Source organism: Mus caroli, chromosome 6, assembly GCF_900094665.2.
Source record: "Mus caroli chromosome 6, CAROLI_EIJ_v1.1, whole genome shotgun sequence".
Taxonomy (NCBI): Eukaryota; Metazoa; Chordata; class Mammalia; order Rodentia; family Muridae; genus Mus; species Mus caroli.
This window is the reverse complement of record NC_034575.1, coordinates 59668325-59677328: the sequence shown is the minus strand read 5'-3', so window position 1 is coordinate 59677328 and position 9004 is coordinate 59668325. Positions and strand designations below refer to the sequence as shown.

Genomic DNA, 9004 nt, shown 5'->3' with positions numbered 1-9004 from the left:
TATTTCTCAGTAACTGTACCAGTAGTATCATTTATCATTAAAGTGAATTCTGTTTGTAATATACTCATAACACCAAGCAATATTTAATATATATATGTCCCTTATAATTTTTCATGCTAAATCACTGCTAGTGGTTTGTCCTAACCCTTTGGAGATGAGAAGGAGAAGGAGTCATGCCATCCTTATTCACTGGATGATAATATGGCTGAACAATGTTAATACAGTAGTTCTACAAATTATTTTATACACTTACTGGTATACTAGGTTTGTTTTATCTGTAGTATGATTGCTCATAAACATTAACTCATGGGAACTTCAATACCTTTCTGATTATTTGAAAAGTTAAACTTTCTCCTATGAATTGGCCTACTTATTCGCAACATCTGGAAAAATCAACCAAATATCTCCACACCAATAGCAGCCCTGCTTTCTTCCAGGATTATACGCATAGCAAGGAGTTTTCTAGCAATCCATTTTACTCTTCTTTTTTTTTTTTAGAAGCTTTTTAGTTTATTTGTCCTCTCAGAAATCTGCACATCACAGCAAAACATCAAGTCACCACAGATCTACTCCTTTGGCTTTTTGCCAGCACCAACATTGGCCTCCGCCGTGCCCCTGACCTTCTTCATTCTGTTCTTTCTTTCCTTTCGCTGTTTTCCGAGAGGTCTTTTTCTTCTCATAAAGGCCATGTCTTGCGAGTCTGTGTTTAGGCTCATTCTTCTTTGCATAATCTAAAGAATCATAGATCATGCCAAAGCCAGTGATCTTGCCACCACCGAAGTGGGTTCTGAATCCAAATACAAAGATGACATCTGGTGTGGTTTTGTACATTTTGGCCAGCTTTTCCCGAATTTCTGTCTTTGGTACTGTTGCCTTCCCAGGATGAAGGACATCAATGACCATCTGTTTCCTCTGAAGCAGACGGTTGTTCATGAACTTCCTGGTCCGGATGGTTTCTGTGTCATTCATGATGGCTACGGCGCCGGAGCTGGAGAGAAGGAAAAGAGGACCTCTCACTGCCCTCCATTTTACTCTTTATTCAATGATAATTTGACATTCCAAGCCCTCTTTGTATCTTAACAACATTATTCATACCATTTATACTTTAACACAAAAGACATTAAAGTAAGTGTGATAGCCCCACTTGGTGTCAAACAGTATTAACAGTAACACTAGTCATGGACCAGTCTCAGCTGACTTTTTTTTTCCAACATAATATTTTAATGACTATTTGGAAATTTTACATCATATACCCTGATCACATGTACTTCACAGTTCCCCCAGTTCTGCCCCCTCCTTGTGACTACCCCTCAAGAAAGAAGAAAAATCCAGTTTGTGTTACCTATATATTCACTGGTGCATTGTCAAACTCACAGTGGCCAGCCCCTTGTAGAAAACTGAGTCCATCCCTGCCCATTTATCCTAACCCCCCCCCCCACCAGAAGGTGGAGAACTACATTTCAGCATCCTTATCACAATGTTTAAGAGTTCTCATCAATGGCTTCTTCTCTAAACTCTTATTTTGGGGGAGGAGGGAATAGAGACTAGTCACAAAAGCCTTCTATGTCCCTCTTTATCAACTGTAAGTCTGCAGTCATCAATGCCACTTTGTCCTTTGCAGTCAGTGGGAACCTGAATCATGGTCTTCCATGTGATTTCTGGTGATATCAGGTGCCGTGAACCTGAGCATGGTCTCTGTTGGGAATACAAACTATGGGCATTGATGTGGTCCTCTACTACAACACAGGCCACAAACACCATTATAGCCCTCCATAGCACAGGCCAAGGACATCAATATGGCCTCTAGGACAACACGGGCTACAGATACCAACATGGTCCCTGGCATCAGCCTGGTTCCTGGACATCAACACGGCTTAAACAGCAGCACAGACCAAGGGCATCTTCCTGGCAACTGGTAGTAACACAGGCCATGGACATGAACGTGACCTGTAGTTGCAGAAGGACCACAGACCCAGACATGGTTCTCTGCAACAGCATGGACCAGAGGCATCAACATGCTCTCAGGTAGCAGCACAGGGCATTCACATCAAAGTGACCCCAAGCAGTAATCTGTACCATGGACACTAATATGACTTCTTGTGTTAGCACAGACGATGGATGTTTACCTGGCCTCTGGCAGTAGCACCAGCCACGGACATCCTCATGGCCCCCAGTGACAGCCCAGACCATGAACACCCACATGAACCCTGGGCCTCAACATGACCTGGAGCAGAGGACCAAGGATACCCACATGACCTACAGGCTCAGCATGAACCATAGAGGTTTTTTGAAAAGGTCCAATCCAGAAAACTGATCTTCAACTCAGACAACTCATATGTCTGGGCAGCATGTTTGGGAGAAGAGCCTTCACAGGCTCAAGGCTGTTGTGTACCACTTGTTGGTTCTACTCAGCAAGTCCATCTCCCCCATCCACAGCAGCCTTCTCTCACATCAGTTACCACCATGTCTTTAGTTCCAACTGTCTCCAAATGTGCACTTACCACTCCCAAGATTCCTCCATCTTTCACATCTGCCCATAGCATATTCACTTATCATAGTGGCCCTGGAAACTCACACAGTGTATTTTTTCACCCAAACAGCTTTACGTGCAAATATTCATTGCAGTGAGTCATTTGTCTGGTTCAGGTTCTGGTTTCTAAAACACTATAAATACAGGACCATTGTTGAGACTTGTCACCAGCTGTTGCCCAGAGTCAGGGTGGTGTGATTCTCAAACTCCCCAGAGCTCCAAGGCAGTACTGATGGCCTCATCCATCTTTGTTTTACTTCCATCCAGTCAACTTTTTCATATTTGAACACATTATATTTTGAAAGACATACTATATAATATTGAAGATACAGTATTTACACTCTCAGTAATAAACTAGATTTGAAATAAACACATTTGAAAAATAGGAGGCACAGCAAAAACTATATAATGCACTGCTTTCTTGCTTATAAGTAAAAACCTACCATTTACTAGAATATCACAGAATACCATTTTAACAAGACTGTGTGCCAAAGACTTTAGCATTGAATGTACCAACATGTCAACAGAACTGGTTCCCACTAATTGCACTGATTGCCACTTCCCAAACAGCTGTGTAGAGCAACATAAAATAAGGTTTTTGTTGCTTGTAATCATCTTGATTTTTACCCTTACCAACTGTGATGGCTAGTCTTGGGCATTAATTTGACTATGTCTGGAATTAACTAAAAATCAAATGTCTGGGTACACCTGTAAAAGTTTTTTTTTAATTAAATCATTTGCAGTGAAAAGACCCACTTTAAACCTGGATATTTGAGGTAGGATGACAAACCTTTGACACAGATCTTTTAAGGTGGGACCATATACCTTTAGTCTGGGCCACAGATGCTGCTGGCAGTCTATGCAAAAGACACAGGAGAAGGGAGTTCTTTCTCTTTGTTGGCTGGCTCCCATTCTCAGTAACAAGCCCATTCCTTCACTGACATTAGCGCCTACCTCTTCAGGATTCTAGCATATACTAAAGACAAACTTACACATCCAGCCTCATAGAATGAACAGCTACTAGATTCTGAAATCTTCTCTTAGCAGGCAGCTATTGTTAGATTAGCTGGACCACAGCCTGTAAGCCATTCTAACATATCTCCTTTTTCTTTTCTTCTTCTTTTTTTTGAATTTTTAATTAGGTATTTTCTTTATTTACATTTCAAATGTTATACCCTTTCCTGATTTTCCCCTCCAAAAACCCACATCCCATCCCCGCTTCCCCTGCTTTTATGAGGATGTTCCCCCACCCCACTCATTCCCGCTTTCCTGTCAATATACAGACATAGACTCATTCTTTAAGTTCTGTTCCTCTTGAAAACATTAATTAATATGCCAACCCTAGTGAAAACTAACCTTTTAAAGTACCATTTAAATAGAAAATATCTTTGTAGAATTCTTAGACAATATTACTCCATTAAACAGTCCTTGAGTAATTATATCATTCACTTCATCAAGTCTCCTTATTATGACTCTGGGCTTCACAATAGTCACAGACGTTGGCCTAATAACTGTTCATCTCACAACTAAATTATCTTCATCTACACGTAACCTCTAAACTTCTAAGCCATTTTCAACTATAGCTCACCAAAATTAATTATTTTAAAAGTTTATGATCATTAAAAATAGGGTTGTATGACCATAGTCCTAGAACATGGGAGGCTGAGGAAGAGGATGAAAAGTTTGAGAACAGGCTAGAGCACATAGTGAGACCCTGAACAAGAGAAAAATACCTAGAAAATAAGAAAATAGAGTGAGTAGAACTAGCTCTGTGATAAATGGAGGGAAAAGTACGTGTTTTCCTTTTGTTACTGTAGAATATTTTCTTATTACAAATATTTATTTGTGGTGTGGTGAGCGTGGTTGACAACTTGTAAGGATCTGTTTTTTTCCCTTCTCACATGGGGTTCTGGGATTGAACTTGGGATGTCAGGTTTATGCAGCAAGTGACTTTACCTGTTGTTGTTGACTGTTGTTATTGTTGCTGTTGCTCCTGTTGTTCTTGTTCTGGTGTTGTTCTTCTGAGGCAGGATTTTGATATGCAGCCCAGGCTGACAATCCTCCTATCTCAGTTTTTGAGTACCAAGATTAAGGGAATATATAATTACGTATAGCTTTAAGAATAATTTTTACGGTAAATATTGCATGTTGTTATTTTGTCTGTTAATGTAATTAGCATGTCTCATCTAATTGGTTGAACAACCACCTTTGGTAGTTTGTTACTACTCATATTTCAATGACAAAGGCTGACAAATATAATTGTCTCAAAGTCTGGCCTAGAAAATGAACATCATAATGGGACTAGTTGATGTCAGATGGCAGAGTATTTTGTCAATGACAAAACTGCATATTTTCTGAACTGCATTCTTGATCTATATATTACTTTTGTAAATAAAAAGCAAGAGTCAAAAAAAATAGAGCTTTAAATCTAGCTGTGACTGGGAAAAGTAGCTCCTAAAACTATTCAAATATCTGCCTCAAAAAAAATCACATAAAATCAAAAAGAATATACATTATTTCCTTTCTTTCTTCATTATATAACTTTCTATCATGTTCTCTACTATTTCATTTCCTTCAGCACCTTAATAACAACAAAAATACTTGGAAATAAGTACATTTTAAAAAAAAACCCGCCAGCGACAACTATTAACCAACCCTGTCTATAACACAGTGGTATCTATACCATATTCATCAAGATCGTGCTCTCTTCACCCCCATACGTTATTCTGTCTCCCAATTTATTCAATTCAGCAACTTCTACCACATTATAATGTTCTTATTGCACTAACATGACCAACTCCAGGAAAATTCCTAATGTTAGTATCCCTCAGATGAATGGAGTTGACCCGTAGGACTCTGAATATTCCTCAGTTGCCATAGAACAGTCAAATACACTCAGACCCCCAATCTAATTAAAGTATCATTAAATTTTTAAAAGAATGCCAAAACCCAGCACACTATTACTGATAATTATCCCCTTCTATAATTTCGATGTGATCTCTAAACAGTGACCAAATATGGAGAATCATCATTGCTCTTCATCTATGGAAACATTGCTGGACAATATTTGAAAAACTTGCCCGTCGTCAAAACAATTAACCACTCACTCACTGATTTACTGTCATAGTCTAATATTTCAGCATTATGAAAATTTCATTCTCTGGTCACCATCTGCTTAGTCCTATAAGTAATCCCTGGCAATGCAGTGTATGGGTAGCACACACACAAATGGCATCCATTATGCATATATGGCCATGAGGTCAGCTATAACTGAATCATTCAATATTGTCATACACATTGCAACTTTTATGGTTTTCATCTATTTATCTCTTCATGCAGGACAAATACTGTTTGTATACATGTATAATGTATAATGTTTGTATACATTTCTATAAGCTGAAAACACTAGAATTATATTTAGTATATCAGTCATAGTAGAAATAACTATAGGCTATGTCTTACTGTGATGGCAAATACTCCTTTCAGGAGCAACTGTTACTATAAATTTTATATCAGCTTCCCCTTACATGCCCTGTGCTTTTAGTCAAGCAGCTCTGAGAATTATCAATTAATAAGACCCCTATTCTTTGCCTTTTGTTTTATTCTTCTATTTATTGTCACAGTCTTGGTAATTACTTGCCTTCTATGTATGCATGAAACAAATTGAAATAACCCATTACAAAGGAGTTGCGATATGGACAAAGCCTCATTCCACCCTTTGAAGGGACTAAGCTCAGACCACGCTGACTCCATGACAGGATGCTAACTGGCAGTTTGGGAGGCTATGCTAAGTTTCCCAGAATTGAGAACCTGGATCCAGGAACGTTTGGTCAGCCAACCACAGCTGTGGGCAGACAACCGAAGGACACCTTGTCATTTAGCCTAAAGTAAGAATAGATAGCTAGAATACTCTAGCTGGAAGCAACCCCCTGGGAAGTCTCCAGAGCCTAAGGAACTGTAAAATCAGTCAGAACCCTAGAGACAGAGGTAACTAAAAAGCTGGGCCTGCAAGTCCACTAGGTGTCTCCATTCCTGAATGGAGAAACCCAATGAATGCTGAATAAAAGCTCTTTGCTTTTCTATACTATTTGAGTTTGGAAAATCATTCTCTGGAGAATGTTCCTTACACCTGTTATACTGTTAAAGGTGTTTTGTGCTCTTAATTCTGTTTTTAATTCTCTACCTACTTCTGCCAGTATTATTCTCTCCTGATCTTTTATGAAAATCAGATAATTATGCTTCTGCTAATTCTTTTAACATTAAACCATATTTTCTTTTGCTAATGTAATCTTACACTCAATTTATAACGCATTTTATTTTTCATGAAAAACCATACTTTTGCATTCCATATATAATTGTGTACAATCACAGGCTGTGGTGGACAGAACCCAGAACCTTTTGCCTGCTAGTAGGTAAGTGCTATACCACTAGATTCATCCTCAGACCAATATGCTACAATTAATTAATAAACAAGGAACTTGCATTGAACAAGCTAGGTCAAGCATTTAAAGATGCTTTTGAGGTATTGAGACAACATTCAATTAGAGACCTTCAATGCTCCTCAGAGCACACACACAAAATTACATGCTTTTCATTAACAATTATCCTCAGGTGATAGACAATTCCAGCTGACATGAGTGTCACCTATAGTGGAACCCACTTACAAATGGAGATGTGTAATGATGATTCTGAAGACTTGTATATGGGAAATCACATCAATACCTGCAAAACCAAACACAAAAGCAAAAGTAAAAACCAGGTTTACAATCACACCTTTCCAGCAAAGAAGAGGAAGGACAGGGAAGAGCTGTGAGTTTGAATACCTTTAGGATCCTTGTGCAGCCAGGCAGTGGCAGCACACAGTTTTAATTCCAGCACTTGGGTAGAATGCAAAGGCATGTGGATCTCTGTGAGTTCAAGGCTGGCCTGGTCTAAAAAGTGAGTTCCAGGATAGCCAGGGCTATATAGAGAAACCCTGCCTTGAAAAACCAAACCAGAAAGAAAGAAAGAAAGAAAGAAAGAAAGAAAGAAAGAAAGAAAGAAAGAAAGAAAGAAAGGAAGAAAGGAAGGAAGAAAGGAAGAAAGGAAGAAAGGAAGAAAGGAAGAAAGAAAGAAAGAAAGAAAGAAAGAAAGAAAGAAAGAAAGAAAGAAAGAAAGAAAGAAAGAAAGAAAGAAAGAAAGAAAGAGAATCAGGGACACAAGTCGCTTCCGGTCTGGCCAGCACCAGGGTACCTAGGGTGCAGAGTCAGCTGACACCCGCCAGCTACCCACAACACCCACCAAGGGATCTTAAGACCTCTGGTGAGTGGAACAGAGTGTCTGCTCCAATCCATTCGCACGGGACCTGAGACTGCATTAGTTTTGGAAGCAGAAAACCCTGCCTGATCAGGGGCACAAGTCCCTTCCAGACTGGCCAGCACCGGGGTAGCTAAGGCACAGAGTCGGCTGAAACCTGCCAGCTACCCACAAGACATGCCACAGGATCTTAAAACCTCTGGTGAGTGGAACAGAGCGTCTGCTCCAATCCAATAGCGCGGGACCTGAGACTGCATTAATTAGGAAAACAGAAAACCCGGCCTGATCAGGGACACAAGTCCCTTCTGGTCCACACCAACACAGGGGTACATTGGGCATGGAGTCTGCAGTCACCTGTAAGGTATACACAGGACCATCCACAGGATCTTAAGACCTCTGTGAGTGGATCACAACTTCTGCCAGGAAACAGGTTCGAACACCACATATCTGGGCACCTCCGTGCAAGAGGAGAGCTTGCCTGCAGAGAGTACTAGGACCACTGAAACTCAGGAGAGAGCTAGGCTCCCAGGTCTGCTGATAGAGGCTAACATAAACACCTGAGGAACAATATCTAACCAGAGACAACTACAACAACTAAATCGAGAGATTACCAGATGGCGAAAGGCAAACGTAAGAATCTTACTAACAGAAACCAAGACCACTCACCATCATCAGAACGCAACACTCCCACCCCACCCAGTCCTGAGCACCTCAACATACCCAAAAAACTAGAGGCAGATCTAAAAGCATATCTCATGATGATGGTAGAGGACATCAAGAAGGACTTTAACAACTCACTTAAAGAAATACAGGAGAACACTGCTAAACAGGTAGAAGACCTTAAAGAGGAAGCACAAAAATCCCTTAAAGTATTGCAAGAAAACACAACCAAACAGGTGATGAAATTGAATAAAACCATCCAAGACCTAAAAAGGGAAGTAGACACTATAAACAAAACCCAAAATGAGGCAATACTGGAGATAGAACACCTTGGAAAAAAATCTGGAACTATAGATGCAGGCATCAGCAACAGAATACAAGAGATGGAAGAGAGAATCTCAGGTACAGAAGATTCCATAAAGAACACCAGCACAACAATCAAAGAAAATACAAAATGCAAAAAGATCCTAACTCAAAACATCCAGAAAATCCAGGACACAATGAGAAGACCAAACCTAC

General features: G+C 39.8%; 1 pseudogene; it reads right to left on the bottom strand.

Moving 5' to 3' along the window:
• Positions 1-566: 566 nt before the first annotated feature.
• LOC110296760 lies at positions 567-969 on the bottom strand (annotated as a pseudogene).
• Between the last annotated feature and the right edge of the window lie 8035 nt (positions 970-9004).